Source organism: Wyeomyia smithii, chromosome 1 (assembly GCF_029784165.1).
Source record: "Wyeomyia smithii strain HCP4-BCI-WySm-NY-G18 chromosome 1, ASM2978416v1, whole genome shotgun sequence".
NCBI classification, from domain to species: domain Eukaryota; kingdom Metazoa; phylum Arthropoda; class Insecta; order Diptera; family Culicidae; genus Wyeomyia; species Wyeomyia smithii.
In genome coordinates, this window is record NC_073694.1 from 129,867,423 (window position 1) to 129,891,913 (window position 24,491).

General features: G+C 39.5%; 1 protein-coding gene across 6 annotated transcripts in view; it reads left to right on the top strand.

Moving 5' to 3' along the window:
* The window catches only part of LOC129718783 (uncharacterized), a 392,933-nt gene that overhangs the window by 12,425 nt on the left and 356,017 nt on the right, over positions 1-24,491 (top strand). For 2 of the 6 annotated variants that reach the window (XM_055669860.1, XM_055669861.1), the window contains exon 1: positions 21,285-22,236. The exons of 1 other annotated variant lie outside the window; for it this stretch is intronic. The gene's annotated coding sequence lies outside the window, so the exon portion shown is untranslated. Of the gene's footprint in view, positions 1-21,276; positions 22,237-24,491 lie in introns of those variants that run through there. 3 more of the 6 variants (XM_055669858.1, XM_055669862.1, XM_055669863.1) reach the window with 3 other exon arrangements.

Here is a 24,491-nt window from a genome sequence, read left to right on the forward strand (position 1 = left end):
TAACATCGAACCCCCTTGATCTGTTGTCCTCTGATGAAACCGATTCTGACGATTCATCAGCGGGAACATCTTATGCCAATCCTGGGGAGTCTAGGAAGAGGAAAAATGTTTCTTCTCCTAAACTTCTCCGTAAAGGTCCTAAAATTTCCCAAAGTGTAATGAAAAGTACGAACAAACCAAACAGTGCTGCGGAAAAACCGAAGCAAACTCCTCCTGGGCTTGCAAATTTAAAGTCTCAGAAGGAGTTCCCAGCACTGCCAGGAACATCTAAAACCCCAGTTGTTCCTTTTGCACATCCAGTTGATGAAACAAACTCTGGATTAGTGAAGTTTTCTGACATTGTGGACTGGATTTTTGAAAATTTCAATGTACCCGATCCAATTAAAATTTTTCTTACAGCATTCCTCCCAGCAGTTAGATCATTTTTGAAGCAGTTGACTGCCCAATGGCCCCTCCTTGCAGCGATTGTATCCTTCGATGCCTAATTCAACTGCGTATATGAAGGATTCTATCTCTGTCTTACAGTGGAATTGTAGAAGTATTTTACCAAAAATTGATTCGTTTAAAGTTTTGATAAATAAAAACAAATGCGATGCATTTTCCCTTTGTGAAACTTGGCTTACTTCAAATATTGATCTCAACTTCCATGATTTTAATATTATTCGCCTTGATCGAGACACCCCATATGGAGGAGTACTTTTAGGGATTAAAAAGTGCTATTCTTTCTATCGTATTAACCTCCCCTCGATTCCAGGCATCGAAGTTGTCGCATGTCAAATGACAATACAAGGTAAAGAGCTTTGTATTGCCTCAATATATATTCCTCCCAGAGCACAGGTTGGGCAACGGCTGCTCTTTGATTTAATAGAACTTCTTCCCTCGCCACGTTTGATTTTGGGAGACTTCAACTCTCATGGTGTGGCTTGGGGTTCCCCTTACAATGATAACCGCTCCTCTTTAATCTATAACCTTTGCGATGACTTCGACATGACTATTTTAAACAACGGTGAAATGACACGTATCCCGAAACCTCCAGCGCGCCCAAGCGCTTTGGATCTATCCTTATGTTCGACGTCGCTACGGTTGGATTGCACATGGAAGGTAATCCTCGATCCTCACGGTAGCGACCATCTGCCTATTCTTATTTCAATTACAAACGGGTCAACTCGCATGCGACCAATTGACATTCCGTATGACCTCACACGGAATGTCGATTGGAAGTTATACGAGGAAATGATTTCAAAAGCGGTCGAGTCGATTCAACATCACCCACCACTTGAAGAATACAACCTCCTCGCGGGCTTAATCCTCGACGCCGCGTTGCAAGCCCAAACGAAGAAATATCCCGGCGTAACGATCAAAGAGCGGCCTCCAACTCCGTGGTGGGACCAAGAGTGCTCCGATGTCTACACGCAAAGATCCGACGCGTTTTTGGCCTTCCAGAAGGGAGGTATACCCGACGACTATATACGGTATTCGGAGCTTAATACCAAGCTTAAAAGCCTGGCTAAAGCAAAGAAACGCGGATATTGGCGTCGGTTCGTGAACGAGACGTCGAGGGAGACATCGATGAGCACTCTTTGGAACACAGCCCGAAGAATGCGGAATCGCGTAACGGTCAACGAAAGCGAGGAGTCTTCAAGTCGGTGGATATTTGATTTTGCCAGGAAAGTATGTCCGGACTCTGTTCCTGCGCAAAACTTTGTTCGCGATGCGTCTCCGGGCCACGACGCGATAGAATCACCTTTTACGATGGCAGAATTTTCAGTTGCCCTCCTGTCCTGTAACAATAACGCGCCTGGGTTAGATAGAATCAAATTCAACTTGTTGAAGAATCTACCCGGCAATGCCAAGAGGCGCTTGTTGAACTTGTTCAATAAGTTCCTGGAGCAAAACATTGTACCGCAGGATTGGAGGCAAGTGGAGGTGATCGCCATCCAAAAACCAGGGAAACCAGCTGCTGATCACAACTCTTATAGGCCGATTGCAATGCTATCCTGTATCCGGAAATTGATGGAAAAAATGATACTCCGTCGTTTAGACCATTGGGTCGAATCAAATGGTCTACTATCAGATACTCAATTTGGCTTCCGCCGCGCCAAAGGGACGAATGATTGTCTTGCGTTGCTTTCAACAGATATTCAGCTGGCGTATGCTCGCAAAGAACAAATGGCGTCTGCGTTCTTGGACATTAAGGGGGCTTTTGATTCCGTTTCTATTGACATTTTTTCGGGTAAACTTCACCGACAAGGATTTTCTCCAATTTTGAACAATTTTTTGCACAATTTGTTGTCCGAAAAGCACATGCATTTTACGCACGGCGATTTGGCAACTTTTCGCATTAGCTACATGGGTCTTCCCCAGGGCTCATGTTTAAGCCCCCTTCTTTACAACTTTTATGTAAATGACATCGACGAATGTCTGGCAAATTCATGCACGATAAGACAACTTGCAGACGACAGTGTAATCTCTGTTACAGGAGCCAAAGCTGCCGATTTGCAAGGACCATTGCAAGATACCTTGGACAATTTGTCTGCTTGGGCTTTACAGCTAGGTATCGAATTCTCTCCGGAGAAGACTGAGATGGTAGTTTTTTCTAGGAAGCATGAACCTGCTCAGCTTCAAACACAATTAATGGGTAAAACGATTTCTCAGGTTTTGGTACACAAATATCTTGGTGTCTGGTTCGACTCTAAAGGCACCTGGGGTTGTCACGTGAGGTATCTGATGAAAAAATGTCAACAAAGAGTGAATTTTCTTCGTACAATAACCGGACAATGGTGGGGAGCCCACCCAGGAGACCTTATAAAGCTTTACCAAACAACGATATTGTCTGTCATTGAGTACGGGTGTTTCTGCTTCCGCTCCGCGGCAAACACACATTTGATCAAACTGGAGCGAATACAATATCGTTGTTTGCGTATCGCCTTGGGTTGCATGCAATCGACCCATACGATGAGTTTGGAGGTCTTAGCTGGAGTACTACCATTGAAAAACCGCTTCTGGAGCCTGTCTTCTCGTATTCTAATCAAATGTGAGGTCTCGAACCGTCCCGTGATTGAAAATTTTGAAAGGTTAATCGAACTTAATTCTCAAACCCGTTTTATGACATTGTATTTCAATCACATGTCCCAAAATATTAACCCTTCTTCAAATATTCCAAATCGAGTCGACTTATCAAATACTTCTGATTCTACTGTGTTTTTCGATACATCCATGATAGAAGAAACTCGTGGAATCCCGGATCATTTACGCGTGCAGCAGATCCCCAAAATTTTTTCCAATAAATATCGAAACATCAACTACGACAATATGTTCTACACTGACGGATCACTTCTTGATGGGTCCACTGGCTTCGGTATTTTCGATAACAATTTAACCGTCTCCCATAATCTCGATAATCTTGCTTCTGTTTACGTCGCAGAATTAGCTGCAATTCAGTACACCCTAGGGATTATCGAAAAAATGCCCACGGACCATTATTTCATCTTTACGGACAGTCTCAGTTCCATTGAGGCTCTCCGATCGATGAAAGATGTTAAGCACTCTCCGTATTTCCTGGGGAAAATACGGGAACATCTGAGTGCTTTATCCGAAAAATCTACTCAGATTACCTTAGCGTGGGTCCCTTCTCACTGCTCGATACCGGGTAATGAGAAAGCGGACTCTTTGGCTAAGGTGGGCGCAACAAACGGTGATATTTATGAAAGACCAATTGCCTTTAATGAATTTTTCGCATTTGTACGTCAGAATACGATCATCAGTTGGCAAAATTCTTGGACCAAGGGGGAACTGGGAAGGTGGTTACATTCCATAATCCCCAAGGTGTCGACGAACCCGTGGTTCAAGGGGTTGGATGTAGGTCGGGATTTCATTTGCGTGATGTCCCGGCTTATGTCCAATCACTATAGATTTGACGCGCATCTCCGTCGTGTTGGGCTCGGAGAAAGTGGTATCTGTGCCTGTGGTGAGGGTTATCACGACATAGAACACGTTGTTTGGTCATGCCCTGTACACCGTGACGCCAGGTCTAGATTAATAGCTTCCCTGCAGGCCGAAGGTAGGCAGCCGGCTGTTCCTGTTCGTGATGTCTTGGCGAGCCGTGACCTATCCTACATGTCCCTTATATACGTTTTCCTGAAATCCATCCACGCCCCAGTTTAGTCCTATCCCCTTCCGCCTATATCCAACCAAACGACAAGAACACGTTAAGACCCCGGATCCGGAAACAGCAATCAGACCCACACGATACTTTCAAGGCCCGATGGAAACAACCCAATATGCCAGTCCGTAATATCTTGGCCTAGCAGCGGAACAAATTTAATATGCTGCTTACCCATGGCAATGAAAATCATCAAACAGCAAACCTGTGCTTTTAATGCAAAATATTCTAGCTTCAAGTTAGATTTAGTTTCAGCTCGTAGTCGGCAGCGAGGATAAAAAAATTGCTTTTAGTTATTAAGATGCTTTAGGAAGTAAGCTACCAGATATAATTGGCGCCTTTAAAGATTGAATTGTATTTGTGCCGTGTCAAATAAACTATAGATGAAGAAAAAAAAAATATGTTGAAATTTGTTAACAACTGAAACAAATAAACAAAAAGGGGCGTTTGGCCAGAGCTACTATACCGATTACCATATTTTGAGGTTTGGATGAAATGATTTTAACTGGATTAACAACTTTACAATAGATAAATTTTTACAATAAATTTTTCACAAAATTATGACACAAATCTGCAACTGAAACTCCATTATTCTTGATTTAGAATTTTGAAGAAGCGTACAAAAGTCGAAATAGAAAGCGTGAGAAAGCTGAGCATGAATTTGGCGTGTAGTGATAAAAACGAAAGTTGATAAAATCGAAAAAGCACTGTATAAGCAACCAGTCGCAGGAGGATGGTGCGTTTTGGTTACTAGTGAAGTGCGGGGCAAAGTTTCGGATGGGTCGCTCTTAATCATACGATCCAAAAAAATCTGCTAACACTGTATAAGTTTGTAACATAAGTTGAAGACACATGTAAACACTAGGTACTTTATAGAAACGGTGCGAAGTTATGAGGTAAGTTGTGGTGTGAGCGGTTATGGTCACATTTTCTAAGTTTGAGGTATTACAGTTTATCTATTTGTAAACTACAGAAAGTCTGAAATAGTAAATCAAAGCCCTGGTGCTATACTCCGTTATCGGAACTTGACCTACTGTTTATTATACACAGACCTCGTGGCTAATTGTCAGGTGTACAGGACAATTGCGAGGATAGCGTTACGTTTCTACTGACACTAACAGTCGGATCCGAGTAGGGATTCGAACATACGACGACTGGCTTATTAGACCAGCAAAGCATTAGAGACCAGCTGGATGGTTACAAACTCGAAAATATCAATATCTTTCAGTATGGACTTCCTCACTGCGACCAGATTCGTTGATCTATTGTGAGATATGCCCGGGTATTCTGCTATATCCCGCACTTCTATTATTAGCAGTACCGCTATTGAGAAGTGGCATGCTTATTTATTATTATTGTTTATCAGTGCTTGTGTGTAATGTGATACTCTTCCTTTTACCCGCTTGCTGTTCTACTATACCGATGCTCGTTTCTTTTGCCAAATATCACCCATTATAATTCCCTGGAGAAGTTTCGTAGTGCGTCCTTCTGGCCAGTTTTATAAATAAGAGGGACTTATGTATTGTTAAGAGAAAGTCACGCAAAGGTGTTATAGATTTCAGCGTAAAGGAAGGGTAAGTGGTGGGGAGCCTGAGAATGAACCCATACTTCAAGTCTAGTTTTGACATCGAATGGCCTGATTCTACTAAGATTCGAACCCACGACCATTCGCTTGACAAAGCGGACTCTGTAACCTTGCGGCTACGCAGCTCCTAAGTGTTTGCAGCCGAAAGAGAATGTGTGCTCAACCTGTTTAAATTGTGATGGCTTCTGAGCAATTCCACAAAAAATGGGGAATTCATTTAATCGACCATTTTTGATATGGCTGAAACTTTGAACGGATGTTTCTATGGGCAAAAGATGCTGTTTTGCGCTATTGGTTCAATTTTTTGGAACACGACTCATTTTTGGGAAGTTATTGAAAAATGCTATTTTGGGAAGGTATTGATGATTACAGATATTTTTAGAGCCGAAAAGGTTTGTTTGATCGATATGACGTCTTTGGCAAAGTTCTAGATAGTAATTTTGTCCTTTCCTAAAAAATGTTTAAGATTATGATCGGACCGGTTCCATCGTTTAGGTAATCTGTTGAATTTAAAATAAAATCATATTTTAAAAAAATTAGCTTCTCTAGATAATTATTTTTTGTTTTTTCTTCTAACTTTTTTTCAAAATTAAAAAAAATACAGTGTATATTTGTTTTGGAAAGACAAAATTATTATCTACAACTTTGCCTAAGACGTCATATAAATATTTATAATCATCGATACTGTCCCAAAATGGCATTTATAAATAGCTTCTCAAAAATGAGTCGTGCGACAGATCTCTTGCAGAGCCGCGATGCCGAACTTTCGAGGATCCAGCTGCTTAAGCAGCATCCTGTCTTCGCCCACAAAATTTAGCTACTTGCAGTTCCAGGTACCGAGTTTCCACTCGTGGTCTGTTTTTCGTTACCTAAGTCCATGCCGAATGTTTCGAGTTATATTTTCTTGATTGTTCGTAGTGTAATTGTTTTGGTAGGTTGCCTTACTAGAGCCACGCTATCGAGTCTGAGATGAGGCTGTCATCTTGGGTATAGTGTTCGAGACAGCACGTTCCATTATTCAGCCGCCCGCTCCGGGTCAAACGCTGTTATGAGCCGCCCCTAACCCCCTTCCCTGTCCCACCGAGGTCCCACCACGGGTTGGTTACCATGATCTTCGCTTGATTACTCGTATCCCGGCTAGTACCACGGGGAGGAAGCGATAGGAGTTGCTGGGCAGGATGCTATGGACCAGAATGGGGTCTATTTTACCAATTAATCAGAAGTAGATGCCTCCAATGAAAAGTTGCCTCATTTTAACAACATACCAACGTTCTGGAAAGCTGGCGTTTCAAAATACATGAGCCGTTGTCATCATCTTATCCAATATTGAATAAGAAATGGCAAATTGTCCTTTTCAGGACCAATTAAATGCCTAATTGAAACGTTGATATTTTTTCTTAAAATAACTACACTTTATTTAAAATTATGGAACAGTTATAAATTTGACTTCTTCTCCATGCCTCAGAACGTACTGAATTACCTTTCCCTCCAGTAATATGTAACACCCGAAAAGCTTTTGTTATCTGCATGAAAGGTTTTCATATAATCAAACCTCGAAATTTGTCGAGTCTCAATCTGGCAAGCAACTATACTAAAATACTACAAGCACTGTCGACAGAATTATGAACCTAGTAATTATGAATGTACTACTTAGCCTATATAAGATGCTTTTTCAGCCGAAACTGCTCACATTAGTTCTAACAGCGACTACAACAGTCCTTACTTAGCAGCAGCATTGCAGCAGATAGCAATGGCAGCAGATAACGGCAACGGATAGCAACAGTAGTTGTAGTGGGTATCAGCATCTGCTGGGCCAGCAGATGCTGCGGCACTTCCTTTAGTAAAAATTACCTTTGTGCGGTAGCGGGCGGCATCTGTAGTAGGTATATTATCCAGCAGTTCCTCCAATGACAAGATGCCGTATTTTGACAATATACAAACGTTTTGGGATGCTGGTATTCAAAATATGTAGGTCGTCAAATTTTCAGTGTGAAAACTGCTTTAAACTGTGTTATCTGTTAACTGTCACAAAAGATCAAAAAATTGGTCGCAGTGATAAAATACCCAACATGAAAAAAAAAAATCTGCTAACTGTGAAAAATGCCTTGTGAATTTATTTTAGAAATATTTTTTACAGTGTATATTTATTTTTGGAAGTATAAAATTACTACACTGATCCAACAAACTAAATTGGCTCTAATTTTTTCTTCATTATTACTGGCTGTAGGCTAAGGAAAACTCCTGAAGTTCACGCAAGCATATTTCTTCAAATTCAATACAAATATGGATTCTAAAAAACTGAACAATGTTGCGAATTTCCAATTTGATTGCAACTCCTTGTTTCTATGTCATTATCGATAAACAATACTACCACTAAGAGTTGCATTGAACCGGTTTATGAGATATGAGATATATAACAATCTCATATGAGATATATAAGAATCTCATATTATATATGTGCCATAATGCAACAATGTAAACATAATAACAATAAGAAAAAATCGGGCAATCTCGCAATACCGAGAAGTTGATTACTTATTACAATAATTTCTACATAACTAATTTAATACAGTATTTTTTTTAAATGAGTAGTGGTAAGCAGGCTCATTATTCTCCTCAACATGTTGAACCAGCATAGTGAATATTCACCGCTCATCTCTTGTTCAGTATGAGCGCTGCGGGTAACAATTTTTTGCACCAAACTCCTTCATTCTGCTTTGTGCTGTGTTTCAACCGTTCGCAGAAAAAATAATACACTTACTGCTTAAGGTCTGTACTTGAAAAAATGCACTTTTCTCGATTTGTGGAGGCCTGGGGCCGGGCCCCCCGGCCCTCCGCTTAAATCCGGCTTTGAGTATAGCATTGACAAACACCGCAAACAGCCACTAGCGGCCAGTAGCGTCAACAACAAATAAACAAAACGTAGAACTCCGTGAATAATAAAACACAAATTTCTGTACAAACACTAGTAATTATGACCCTAAAATTACATTTTCGTGAACCACAAATTAAAAGCTTTCGATTGATGTGGGGGAAGGGGTGATAAAATGGACACCCTAAGCCATTTCTCAATTTCCTCCACAGTTTAACACTACAACTATGAGTCGATAGCGCACATTAACTTAGCCACTGATGGTTAATGCAAAAAATAAGAAGAAGTACTCAAATATAGTATTTTTCGTAGTTTTCATGAGCATTTTCGAAAGCAGTTTTTTTGGGGTAAAATGGACACGTGTGGGTAAAATGAACACCTTGGGTGTGAACATTAACCCTCTTGTGCCCAGTGCCGCCTCTAGGCGGTCCTCAGTCGAACCTCTAAAAAGCTTCAATAGGAACTTGAAAAATGTTAATGAGGCTTAGTAGTGATTTTTTCGAAGTCCGTCTAAAAATTAATTTGGGTACTAGAGGGTTAATTATCCCTTCACAGATAGTAAAATGCCGTTCCATAGCACGTAATACACTTATGCATTCACCAACATTTCAATTTTCACCGTTTGTCGTAGAATTAGTAACAATATATGACATTATCCGCAAGAAACTGAGAAATGGCGGAAGGTTTTTTTACGGGCATTCCGCATTCAACGGTACGTTTAGCCGCGGTCATCTTTTCATCGGTCCGAGTTTACCTTTGCGTTTTTCTGATATAAACACGAAGCATCTAGATTTTTCAATGGAAATTAACACAATTTTTTCCCCATCACCATGGGCTGTCCATCTTATTAGCACATATATATTATTGAAAATACCTAAATATATCGAGAAAATCATTTGAACAATTACTAACCTTTGATGATTTCTGCTGGTTAGTTGTCTGAGTACAGATATTTGCAGAAAAATCGTTATAAAATACTGTTTTACACTAAAAAAAAACCTTATTTTTGGTAGGCCAAAAATAACATCACCACCACGAATGTACACGTGTTTTTGTTTTTGTTTATTATTTTGACTGTTTGACTGTTTCATGTCGCATACTTTGTCTCAAATAACTTCTAGTGCCTCTAAGATAAGGTGCCAAAGAAGTTTGTACTATTTTTTAACGTGATAGTCGAGATTTAAACGGGTGTCCATTTTACCACCCCTGTTAATTTTACCCACAATTCCCCTATACATCATTGTTGTCCGATTCATTTGGAGCAAAATCATATTTCAAGATGGCTTGACTCAGTTTTTTGAAAATTTCTCGGAAACCACTTAACCACAAATTACCACAAAATGGATTTCGAACTCACAAATTAACCACTAAATATTGGTGATAAAAGAATGAAAAATAAAATATTTTGTCAAGCCATCTTGATATATGCGATGTGTGCATCAGAAAAACCGTGATGGTGTTAAATTTTATGTAAATTTAAAATTTTACATTCCTTCACCATAATTGATCACTATTTTGTTGACCATATAAGAGGTTTGTGAACTATCAGTTAAAAATCACTGTGATAAAGCCATTTTAAAGCATTCTCAATTCATCGTTTAAAAATAGAACATGAAAAACGTGTGGAAATAAATCCTTTATTGTACCTGATTGCAATACCTCTCAATTTTTGCCGAGAACGGCACCACTGAGTGCTCGGTTACCACAATCCTTAATCCGGCACTGCTCTAAGGTAATTTATTTTAGGTAAATTCAAATTTTTTACGTCGGCCAGGGTTAACTTACAAGTTCGTAAATCTCGCAGAAGTTGTGTTTGAAATCACAAATATTTATTCAGGTGATCAATTTCACCCCATTCCACGGTACATCGAAGATTCTAGTCGCCGTCATTGGCTCATACAGAACGTATCGGCAATAAAACGAAAAAACGCAATATCAGTTTGTATGACCGAATGTTCAAAACAGTGATTAGTAAGTTTTGCGTTAGATTTGTTAATAAAAGGTCAATCGGCAACGGACAATTCAAAATAATTCGAATCCTGGTTGGTCTGGCGTGAATTAATAGACAATGTTTTCAATTTTGTTTCAATCAACATTCTCTATCTGATGAATTAAAATAAATAGACTTAAAGTCATCAGCAATAATGACAGTGAGAATAGTCGATCTCACCGCAATATATTGCAAAGAAGCGCATGATTACATTAAACAGAGAGCAGCAATGCAAATATGTGGTTAACACAATTTTCGTTAAGTGAGCGCGTTTCTGACTGACGTCCATTACTTTTCAACCGCAAATACTACCACGCATCACATGGGATTATGCTAGAAGAACTGTTTTATAAAACTTGTAAAGTATGAACGAAGAACGTGTTACCGCCCTATCCTCTGATGCTGAAACTGAGAAGGTGAATTTTATTACTCGTCCATAGACTAATCTTTCCACGTAATGGAACCATAAAAAAATAATTGAATGTGAAATAGGTCAATTAGAAATGATTATTATGAAGGATCAATGTGGTAATTACTAAAACCGCAAAGCTATTGTCTCACATAGAAATTATCTGTTACAGTAGCTATTTAGCGGGGTAAATTAAGATTAAAAAATAATAAAAAAATGTGGAATCATCAAGTTCCAACTATTCCAATCATGCATATTAGTGAGTTGTGTCGAATAATGTATTAGCGAGTTATAATAAGTTTTCATCCAAATCCATTGACAACATCACTGTAATCATCTCGATGTTTTACTCAATATAATTAAAAAAGAAATGAGTATTCCATGATCTTGTGCTTTTAGTTGCTGTAACAGCGGTTAATTATTTGACGTGCTAGAGCGATTCTAAACACATGAGTTTAACATTGTGACATTTCGATAAATTCGTTTTTCCATAGAAGAACGCTACTAGTTGTATGGGAATGCCGTAAGAGAAAAAGATGATTTAAAATTAAATCTAAACTTTTAGGCAGTTTTGTGCAACTGGTCAGGTAGGTATGTCTGCATGCAAATGAATAATTTTGGTTCTCTTATTTCGCGCAGTTTCTTTGTATTCATTTTTTTAAATTCTGTGATTTTTGGCCTATAGTGGAAGTTAAAATAAATTGTTGTTGCTTTGTTGTGAAGAGTGTCTCCGATCAAATTGCATCATACAAAATGACCTCACCATGAGACGAACGTCATTTCACGGCTTCATTTTCATCCATCCACTCGAGCTCGTCAGATCTATTTGGGGGAATCTGGACTTCCTGCTATTGTCTTGCAGCAACCCGTTTCAGAAGAATTTACCTTTTTGTGCTCAGTCAACATTACCTGCGATGCGAAATATAATCCGCAAATAGCACGAACTGTGCTCTATAAAGTATTTTTGAGTAAGGGGCAACAGATATAGAAGAGACTTGAAACTAGCCATGGACTTCGTATTATTTAATGTGCGTTTTGAGTTTCAGTTCGATTATATAACAAAAGGTTGTGAATAAAATAATATTTTTGTTTTACAATTATTTTTTTTATTTCTAAGCATTCTCCATGTGACCTTACCTCTGCGTCGCATATCGCCACAATTTTCTTAATCCCCTCTCCCCTATACGCGTGACATACTTTTTGGATGCCCCCTAATTAGATGAAAGGTGTAGTCTCAGATAAGTGTGATCAAGTTTCTTATTTCTCATTAAACGAATGAAAATAGAATGGATGAAAAATAGCATAAAAATTCCTTGTAGGTATAGGGCTTATTATCGTCAAGTTTTTCGTACTGCCGTCAGGTGGTTTTGTATTATTTATTATTTCTCGCCAAACATGTGAAAAGGGCCCATGTGCCATTTGTAAAGAAGCCGAATTTTCTCATTTTGTGATTAATACAAGCGTAATCTATCCCTACAAATGAGATTTGTTGATAAAAGAAGTTTTTTTAATCAACAAATCTTATTTGTATGGGCAGATTAAGCTTGTATTCGTCAAAAAACGTGAAATTGTGGCTTGTTTACATATGGCACATGGGCCCTTTTCACATGTTTGGCGAGATTTTCGTTTGCTGTATTGAACGTTGTGAAATAAACTCTATGTTAAAAAGGGTGGTAGTAGCAGTTTGAGCGCTAACGACTATATCGCTACTTAAGTTCAAAACTGGTACCACTTGGAATCAATAGTTTTAATAATAACGTGTTTGATAATAAGCGTTGAACTCTTTTTTAACTTCACGAAGATTTAGAATATTAAATTTTTCTGTTCTCGATGAAATTAATTGGGTCTATAATGTGCATAGTATAAGCAAGTTGATCGATATTGATCAATTAGTTGACATACTGTCGCGGACATCTGACGCAACCATGCGTAGGAATGAAAAGCCTCTGGGGGACGGATACGATAGCGAACCTTCGCAGAGCGTTTCTTTTTGGGACGGAAGACGTTCGCGTTAAGAGTGATGTACGGTAGAGTGCTGTGCGGTATTCAGATCATGCAGAGTGGCCAACAGCGATGCTGGAGCGAATTATTGGTAGACTCGCTTCTTGCCATGAACCAGGTCGTTGAACACCGGTTATCGAGTCGTCTCACGTCCGATGTTACAGTATCTCAGACACAGATCAGGGGTAGTCGGCCAACCAGCTGAACATCCAGAAAATGACAGCAGTGCAGAGATGGGGAAGGAGGTAAGGGTTACGAATAATGAACTCATCATGATCACCAACTCCCTAAGGAGTGCAAGATACCGGGATAAAATGGAATCTTAAATCTGCCTATTTATCACAATAGATCTAAGCACTGGTCGCAGTGATGACAATGGATCTAAGCACTGGTCGCAGTGATGAATCCACACAGAAAAAAAATCTGGCTATCAGGTGGTAGCGACAGATGCTGATATTTGGTCGAAAGTCGGGAAACTGCCACTTTATCCATTGCGTATCTATTTGCTCGACATCCGTCGCCTAGACAGCAGAGACAGACCATCCCAATCGTTATACTACACGTGATAAATGCGTTTAATGGCGCCAGTTGGGACTCCATAGGCTACGCGCTTCTAAGCTTCAACGTTTTGAAATGAAACTTGAAATAAAAAAGTTAGAGCGCAAAATGTGTTTTTTCAATATAAATCGGTTGTTTTCAAAGATAGAGAAAAACTTTTTTTAGAAAGTTACTTAAAATAAATGGAGCTATAGCATTGTAGAACTAATTTTTTTCTATCCACAAAGATAAAAAAGTTAGATACTTTTTTTTTTATTCTCGCTTATTTTCCGTCGGTCTAGCTCCGCCACTGTTGTGGCCAATCACCGACGCCCAGGGAGGCGACTCCACACCCAGGACCCAAACTCACGACCCGTTTATTAACGGACCGGCGCCAACGGCTTTACTTCCTCATGCGATGGAAGGCGTGATCCCAGAGATTTTTCGCCTCAGAAAATCTCCCGGTGTCGGCTAGGATTGAATCTAGACCAGTTTGGGTTGGTTGTGAGTGGATCACGCCACCTCACAACCATCGACACCTATGTCGGCGGTGGGATTCGAACCCAGGCGTCGAGCGTGGTTGGCGGAGACGTTACCAACCACACTAGGCCCCCGCTATATCAAGTTAGATACTTGATTGCATCGAAAATGTTGGTCACCCTAATTTTTGATAATTTTCCAATAAGCGCTTTATGATATGTAACAACTTTGTAGAAGAAAGTTTTTCTCTAAAATGTTGCTATAGACCCAAATTTCCCCCTAAATTGAGTTTCTGGACCATTGTGCAATGTAAATTCTCCAATCCAGAGAGAAAATGGTTTTTGAAACACCACAATATCCCCTGCACACATTCTTCTTTACGCTGATCGATTCAATAATTTCCAAGTCCAGACAAAACTTAATTTTTTTAGGTTCAAATAGATGGACAAATGTACGAAAAGTATTGTAATACTTATGGTCAACGATTTTTCGTTTTTTTCCTAATTGAAACAAATGATATGCTAATGGTTTTTAGCGTTTCGATTATTTCGCGATAAACTTTGTAGAAGAAAGTTTATCTCTGAAATGTTACTATCGAGCTCTAGATCCAAATTTTCCCTCTAAATTTGGGTTCTAGACAATTGCGCAATCTGTCTCCTCATTTCTCATAATTTTCGCACAACAATACGCTAGAGCATCAATTAATGTGTTATAATCGACACACATCCGTTATTCAGGTTCCAAACTTTATCAAAAGTCGTACTATTTTCGCACGAAATTGATGTGGCTTCGTACCATCCAACTTTCACGTGTAGAATAGCTGAGTTCAACATTTGTCTATTTATCAAAAATGTGTGTATGGAATTAATTTTCGAAAAACTCGAGATTATCGAACGTCTTCGGTAGGTTTTTGCATGATACTGCTGCAGGAAACCTGCCGAAGAAAACTACTTCCGAAGACGTTCTAAGCTCTACATATATAGGGTAACGGACCAATAAATCGCTCCCTTTATTCAAGGCTAACCAGTTAAATGAGATTCACAAAATACAGCCAAAATAACTTATCCAGTCGTGTCAAATAGAAATTTCCTGATGAAGGCCCACGCTCCTAAATTCGACCCCGAAATCCCAATTTCGCCTGTTTTTTTTCTAATCGGTGTTGTTTGCCTTTCGCAACGGTTTATAGAGATTCCCAGGGGTAAATATGGAACCGAGGCAAGTAACGTGACGCATTTTCCGCCTCGTTATTTTTGTCGAAAAATGTTCAGAAAAATCAATGTTTTTGCTAAAAATAACATAAAAACATCATTTGAAATTAACATTCAGGAAAATGTAAATGTCTATAAGTCTAACAATATGCTCAAAGTACTTAGGGGCCATCCACATACCACGTGGACAGCTTTGGGGGAGGGGGGGGCTCGGTAAGTGTCCACGTTCCATGCATTTTTTTTAGAATTTATATGAGCAGTTGTCCACGGATGGGGAGGGGGGGTGTCAAAATCGTTAAAAACCTATGTATGTGGATGGCCCCTTATGACTTTTTCGGTTAAAAACATTGAGCACTCGTTTCTAAAAACCAAAAAAAAAATCAATCTAACCAGAAGACGCTATATTGATAGCTCGTAAGATAATAAAATGTTATAATCAAGAATCACGTACCGGCTTTATGGATATCATGAGATTTTAAGCTTGAGAGTAGCGAATATAATTTATTTGCTTTCAAACATTCAAAAGCGTTATTATCGAGAGGATCCATAGGAGGGCGAAATATGGTTCCTTTACCCTATCTACAAACACGAAGAGAGAAAAAATTATACTTTTAGTAAAATGACATGCTAAACCTGACATAAATTTTTGCTCATTTGTTCCGTTAGATCGATTTTTTGTTTACCTAGTTTATTGATTTTTTTCAGTTTTAGATAAAACAATACCGTTCGTGAAAACACAGAAAACCGTTGATCTGCGGTCATGCTGAGCTGGTTCGAACTAGGATTGTCGATATTCAAAATATAATATCGATATCTGCTTTATCGATATTAATAGCGGCATCGATATTAAAATCAATATTGCGGGCCGATATTGATATTTAATCAATATTTTTCTTAATGCACTAAGGTCGCTTTTTACGCGGATTCCGGAATTTACGCGGTTTTTTCACGCGGATTCCGGAATTTACGCGGTTTTTTTCTACGCGGATTCCGGAGTTTACGCGGTTTTTTTTACGTGGCACGTAACCCCCGCGTAAAAAGCGACTTTAGTGTATATTTTTTGTTTGGCTTTCAGCATCGGCCTTGTTTCCTGAAGCTGCCGTGAAAGACAGTGGCGCTAATCTCATTTATGTTTTCGAAGGTTTGTTCACACAGCAGTGTTGAACAGAGTTATGCGCTTGAATCAATTTAATTATTTAAAAAAAAAGCTTAGCTTAGCTTTGTAAATGTTTAAAAGTGGCGCTGATATGCCATCTTATTTACACGTACGTTGAAATGTTATTCCTTAAATCATCGCGCGATGTCAGCTGCCTGCAAGAAACACCGCCGTTCGCAATCGGCAAGAATAAACGTTGTGTACATTCTAAAATAATTCAACGCATTTTCTTTGTTTCATCAAGCAAAGCACTCGACGTTTCGTGCAATAAATACATCACTCGAAAACAATACAAAAGCACACTGCCACTGAACACCGATACTGTATGCACGTATGAACACTGCTTTTTTTCGTGTTTCGATGAATCAGCTGTCAAATTACATGTAAAACTGATCCAGTGATCTAGCTAATGCTGGCTTCACTCATGTTGAACGTAAACGTCAGTGATGCCACCGGGTTGGCTTTCTGTTAGGCCTGAAACAAGCTGAACGCCAACGTGAGCGATCGGGCGAGTTTCTTGCCGAAGGTTAATAAACAGCCGTGAGTAAAGTTGTTCATTAACCTACGGCAAGAATCTCACCCGATCGGTCGCGTTGGCGTTCAGCATGTTTCATGCCTTAGTATTGAATATTCCGGTGAAGTGTTTGCTATTTCATCTCGTCCGTTACAACAGCGGGCCGATTGCTGATCGCTTTACGCAAGGTGCATTTTCCAATCAGATTAAATCGACGTTTCGTGTGCCGCGTCTCCTAATCGTCACTGATCCATTGACTAATCACCAGCCAGTTACTGAAGCATCCTACCTGAACATTCATGTTATCGCTTATGTAACACCGATTCTTTACTGAAATTCATCGATTCTGCCATCCCAATGCAACACCAAGGCATGGCATTTGATCGGTTTAATGTGGTGGTTATTGCCCCGAGAAGTTCCACACCCAAATTTCTGGAAATTCGCTCTAAGCATGCTGTCAATAAAAATGGAGATATGGCAACCATATTTCTGTCAAACTGCTTACATTTTCCATCTATCACTTATTGATTCTAGTACCAACAATTCTGGTACCTATACTTTTTAGTTAATTTGCCCTAAAATAGCTGAAATAGAGTAAACGTCCTTTTTTTTGTAGTGGAACTAGACTACTGCGTCCATTATTTAGAACTATTGTAGTATATCCCCATTACTATACGTACCATGTAGAAAACCAGACACCCACTATTGATCGTGTCAATGGCCGGTTGCCTCGGCGCGCTCCCAGTCAGGTAGAATGTGCTTAATAAAGCCAACTACTTTACCAGGATTGGCAGACCAGATCTCACCCGGTTGCAAGCAGCCCTTGCTAAGAAATTGGATTCTGCTCATGTATAATGCACCGCAGCTGCATAGTAGATGTTCCGAGGTTTCGCTTTCCATATTACAGAAGCGACAAGTGTCATCCTGAACTCGACCAATTTTCTTTAAATGATACTTACTCGGGCAGTGCCCAGTTATTAGTCCTGTGTAGGTAGAAAGAGCCCACTTGTTGAGCTCTAGGAGCTTTTTAGTAATTTTCCCGTTTGGCGTAATTACCCTTTTCGACTGGTGACACCCTCTGACAGCCCTCCAGTTGGCTGTCACCCGTTGCTCTTTCCATTATTTAGGTTCCATTTTTATAGTGCAATTTGAGATACCGCAAAAGGGTTCCGAACCAACAAATTGCGAGTTGGAGCCCTGTTTGGCCAGTTCGTCTGCTTTTTCATTGCCGTCTATGCCGTTGTGCCCGGGAACCCAGTACAAATTGACAGAGTTCATACGACACTCGCTTACTATTTTTGACGTACACTTGTGAGCACAAAGAGCCTTTTGTGCCGCTTGACTATCAGAGAAAATGAGAATATTCGCATGTTTGTAATTTCTCTTCAGACAAACGTTGACACATTCGATTATAGCGTAAATCTCCGCTTGGAATACAGTAGGCCAGTTGCCCATTGCCACTGATATCTGTACACCAGGACTGAAGATTCCCGCTCAAGTTTTCGAACCGATTTTTGAGCCGTCCGTGAAGAATATCGTTGACCCCTGACGGACCATATTAACTCCGCACTCCCAGTCGGAGCGCGATGTTTCACGCACCTTGTACGGAATGTCGTAGTTGTCCAAAGGTTTCATCCAGTCTCCGCACATACTCAACAAAGGCCCTCTTTTAAAGTGTTGCAAAATACTCAGATGACCAACCAGATCACCAGGTAAGATCTCTTTAAGACGTTTGAGCCGCAAGGCGCTCCTTTCCGCTTCTAACTGCACAAATTCATGCAGAGGCAGCAGGTGAAGAATTGCATCCAGTGCTGCGCATTGCTCCAGTTATGGCAATACACGCCAGTCTCTGAAGCTTTGCTAGCTTTGTTCTTGCAGTAGCCTCTTTTGTTTTGGGCCACCACACTAAAGAAGCGTATGTTATTTTCGGTAGTATGATGGATGTGTACATCCATCTGACCATTTTTGGTCTTAGGCCCCATTTCCTACCAACCGTTTTTGAACATAACCAGAACGCACTGACCGCTTTGCTTACTGCAATGTCGAGATGGGCGTTCCAGTAAAGTTTCGCATCTAGAGTTATTCCTAAAAATTTAACCCTTTCGCTAAACTGGATAGAACTTTCCTCAAGCTTAAGAGGCATTAGGTTAAGTTTCCTCTTTTTAGTGAAAGGTACTATTGTTACTTTTGCCGGGTTGATGTTCAGACCCTCTTTTTTACACCAGAGATAAGTTACGTTTAAAGCAAGTTGCATTCTTTCCGAGACAACATTGTCAAACTTTCCTCTTACCATAATGACAATGTCGTCTGCGAAGCCTTCAACTTCAAAACCTTTATCTTCTAAGCTGCAGAGAAGGTCATCCACAACTAGAGACCACAGGAGTGGTGAAAGTACTCCACCTTGAGGGCATCCTTTCGTGGCTCTTACAGTTATAGATGTTCCCCCCCAGCTCCGAAGAGATTATTCTTTGTGCAAGCATGGTATGAATCCAGCTGACTATGCACGTGTGAAACATCCTCTTCTTCATCGCTTTTGCTATGGAAGAGTAGGTCGTGTTATCGAAAGCACCTTCAATATCCAGGAAAGAGCATAATGCTATTTTTTTTGCTGAAAGAGATTTTTCAATTTTTGTTACCAGCGTGTGGAGCGCTGTAACTGTAGAGGTACCTGTTTGATATGCAAATTGAAATTTAGATAAAGGGTATCCAAGCATGTTTGTCGCATATAGATATTCCTTTAGTACTTTTTCCATTGTCTTCAGCAGGATCGAAGACAAGCTTATGGGTCTAAAAGATTTGGAGTTATTTCTATCTCTATTTCCCGTTTTTGGTATAAAGATAACCCGTACTGCCCTCCATTTCGATGGAATGTAGTTAAATCTTAAACTGGCCTTAAAAATCTTGGTTAGTAACGGTATCAGAGTTGCCTCACCTTTTTGAAGTAACGCTGGAAACACTCCGTCAACACCTGCAGATTTAAAAGGCTGGAAGAATCTAACAGCATTTTCCACACTGGTTGACGAGAAAATTTCGTCAAGTAAGTTAGAAGTTGAGACATTTTCTCTTTCAGATTCCGACAGAGTAAGCATTTTAAATTTAATTTTGATGCCATGATGAATTTATGATTGGTAGGCAAAATTTCGACGGCAGCACTCCCCTGATGGCAACAGAGAATATCGGACAGCAATATCGAGTCCCAATATCGAAATATCGATAATATCAAATGCGCCAATATCGTTCAAAAATATCGATATCGTGAATGGCAAATATCGATAATATCAAATATCGATAAAATATCAGCAACCCTAGTTCGAACGAAAAAGGAAATAAGGCAATCCACGGGTGACATTTTTTTGCTTGTACGTTTGTTATTGTTGCTGTTTTTCAAGCTGTAAAATCAAAGCACGGCCAAAACCGAAATCTTTTAATGTCGGCAATAATATCAAAAGTGCTTTTATATTGTTGTATTTAGGATTGGCACTCGCGATACTAGAGCTACCGATCGGATAACATTTGTTTTTCACGCTTCTGGATCCGGATTGCGTCCAAGTTGAGACCGATCGAACATACATGAAGCTGTCATAAGTTGAAAACAGACTGAAATCAGCTGATCGCAACTGTCTCGTGGATTGCCTTATGAAACAACGATAGCTGAATGTAGACTTCTTTTGGTGCATCCGCCGGCTGAAACGGCGGGCGGTACAGCTGGGAGGCAAGTAGTCAGCCTATACACCAGAGAGACGCCGAGACACTCACCGTTAAGGCAGCTGTCAACATCAAAACGGGCGATCTGTATAATTTTGCATTGCCGTTATCCGTTTTGATGTTGACAGTTGCCTTAACGGTGAGTGTCTTGTCATTTCTCTAATGTATAGGTTCGCTAGAGGCAAGTGAAGGATCGAGTTGTAGCGCGTCACTCGTTCTACCCGTTTCGGTGTGGAGCTCATTTGAGTAGTATACATACTCTTTTACTCTCTCGCTGAAATTGTGCAACAGAAATACATGCAAGTATGCATCATCTTCACTTGGTTGCTTGCATTTGTACTGTAAACATTAGTTTCACTCGCGTATGTCACAAAGGGAGCAACTGAATTTCGCGACACTGTCATTTTAAATGTGTTCGTAGAGCGTTTCAGTTTATTAAAGGTTGGTGGAGCTCGCCGCAGCTGAGCAAAAAACTAACACAGTGTTGCTTGGTTACTGTGGTGTGATCACACAGTAACAAAACCGGTATAGCAAAGATTCATAGTAGAGAACGCGAATGAAATCTGCGAGAGCAAAAGAGTTGCTTGCAATGCCAGAGCACTCGGGTGACGGTCATGTTCGTATGCAGCGTTGTTTTCAATGCATTGCTGTCGTGTTGTGTTGATATCGACGGGTTGTGTTTTTCGCCGAGTGCCGACCGGCCTGTGAGCACTGCATTTTGTTGCCATGTCCTGCATTCGTATTCGTCAGCTTGTCATCGATGCACTTGGCTGTTCTGCTGCACTTCGAATTGTATCACAAACTGGCAGTTAGTTTAATCGCGACAGCATTCGTGTTAAGACTGTGAAATCTTTCGCTCTTCTATCGGCGCTAGGTATTAAACTGATAAGCAATTGGAATTAGATTTTATTTGATAGTTCGGTTTTAACCCATGCAGGGTCGATAGCGAAAAGACGACACTTCTGGGTTCACGATCTGACCCTCGGCGATTCAGTGCTGTGCGCCGGCTTGCAATCGACTTTGCCCTTACCAGCGAATGCGACGTAAATCATTAGACTAATTGATCCGACACAAACGGTTGACACGTGCGTGGTCTCTTCAAATTGTTCTTTAATTTAATATTCCTCAGTTTAGAAGAGAGAGAGTGTGAGGATTCGCGATAACAGTTTCTTAAGTTTTGATTTTCTCTCGCGCGTTTTTGTTCACGTGCCATAACTTGCTCGGTCTGAGAGTGACGGGAATGTGTACAATTTGTTAGCCACTGTGCGTTATCCAGTGTTCGACGAAATAAGAAAAAAAAACACATACATGATCAGTGAGAGTGTGATACACAAAGTGAAAGCATGGCATCAATGAAATAACAAAAATAAAATTTGTGACAGCGAAATAGTCTGTTCAGCGAGTGAATTTCGAGAATACTGATTTTGCTTGACGACAACGGTAGAAATAGACAAAGACTGTTCTAGGTGTAAATACCGGCAGCTAAGGAGAATTCATCCAATTGCTAGTGTGTGCTGAATATCAATGTGACGTTCTACCGCTTTTCTTAGGTACTTTGGTTGGTTTGGGCTGCGAAGAACAGTTTGTCTCCGATTGCCTATGATTTGAGATTCAAAGGTGTGTACATAATTTAAATATAGTTCCAAAATTTGAATCGTAAGCCGCACAGGTAGCGGGATACCAATTCGACTGACACTTAAAACTGGTCAAAAATGTTATCGTCATTGAGAGGGTACGGCGTAACCTGTGCAACGATACACTTAGCAAATGTCTAGTCTTGAAAAAAAAATTGGCAGGATCAATGACCTAGTTATCATGTGTGAACTGCAGATAAATGGGAATCAAACGAATTTCCGTTGGAGATATTTGTCATAGTTGCTTTATCATGAATTGATAATCATACCGATATCTATTGTCGTGATAAAAAACTTTGATAATGATCATGACATTTTTGGTGTATGTTCACGTCGTTTAAATGAACCTTGTAATGAATGAATTTTGAAATGTGGTTGAGAGATTCATAGAATAAATGCTACCGTCGCACATCGTGCCTTGGCATTGATAAAAAATAGTTGTAAGAATTTTTTTCAATTCTATTTATACTTAACGAATTATAATTAACTGTTATTTGTGCCTTGTATTCAAGACGAATTTGAATAAAATTTGCCATAAAGATTTTACACCATCAACATAAAGGAAACAGTCCTTGAGACATTACGAATTGCTCTGGGATTTAGTTTCGATCAGAAGCCTGAGTTGTCATATTCAAAGATATAATCTGATTTGCGAAATATTTGCAAAAATCTTTATATTATATGTATATACGAATGTAATTATGTACAATGTTTGATTTATAAAAACTTATTATATTATAAGACTCAAGCAAGTTGAAGCGATTTTGATGCATTTGAAAGATTGCAATTATCATATGATATCTGTTGAAAATAACTGAATTTTGCGTAAAATAATAGATATGTGTAAATCGTATCAAATGATTTAATCAATTGACGGTATTAGTTGCAAATAAAGGTTCTATTTTTTCTTTTCCAAATACAAAGTAGCAGACTCGGCAAATGACGTTCTATCTACGATCGAATGGAATGTGATGATGTTTACATGTGAATAGTCCTAAACCTCAATGCGGACATTTGACACCATGCGAAGTAAATAGATTACTCATTTGATTGCGTTACTCTGTTTTTTTTTGTTTCTGGAAAATCTTTTTTTTGGGACACGTAGGGTTAATACGACCAATGTTACAACGCGTTTAGATTGTTTAGCGTGGACCAATCAAAACAGAGAATTTATCAATTGAGAACTAAATAATTCCGGCAGCTCTCGTCAATTGTATTCACTTACATTACGACTTGTTTGAATATTATCCGTTCAACGAAATAATGGTGGAATTGTCGTTTATTGGTAACTAAATAAATTTACACTGGTTTGGCGAGATGTTTAGAAAAGAAAATTTGTATTTGGTTATTCTAAGATTGATGCCCGTGCTTAGATAAAATGATAACCGTTGCAGAAAGCAATTCGCGTTGGACGCACATTATCCCGTCGGTACGTCTAGCGTTCCAGTCTTATGGGATTGTTTTATACTGTCGCTCACAGTGGAACTTGCCATATATATATTTCTACAGAAACTCACGCAACATATCCGGTGTGATTTTTAGTAATCCTAAATTAAAAATGTACGTACGTAACTTATTACGAATTATATTATATTATGATATTATTGAATTTTGCGCCATATTGGATTTTCCAGAAAAATCCATTTTTGAACTAGTGCCTATTTATCTTCCTATTTATTTTTTTACGCCTTTCGAAAGCTCATACGTTATCACATGAAGTATGTTAAAATCAGAGATATATGGCGATCACATCAAGACGGCGACCACCAACTTTGGTATTTACAAAAGAAGGCCCTCTCGTTTTCTATTTCAATAAAATGTTGTTTTGACAAATTCCATAAAGAAATTCAAGAGTTAAAGCAATTTTGATGAGGTATGTTTTGACGAAAAGCGAAGGCTCCATTAAAAGAATTTAATTTCCAGTTGATGAGGGGTTACCCGATTCAATTGGGCAAGTGCAGTTTCTTTACCTAATTACAATATGAGCATCCAAACAAACATTACTTGAATTGTTTCAGCAACTTTATGTTAACAGTGATTCGAAGGGTATCGCTTCCATGTAAAATTGTTGTCATTTCAAAAAGCGAAGAAATTAGATATTATTTTCGTTCTTTTTTACGTGGTCCCCGTGGCTCTGTGGTTAGCGATGTCGGCCGGCTAGCTCTCCCACACGGTTGTGATATCGGGTTCGATTCCCGATTGAGTCGAGGATCTTTTCGAGCTGGAAATTTTCTCGAC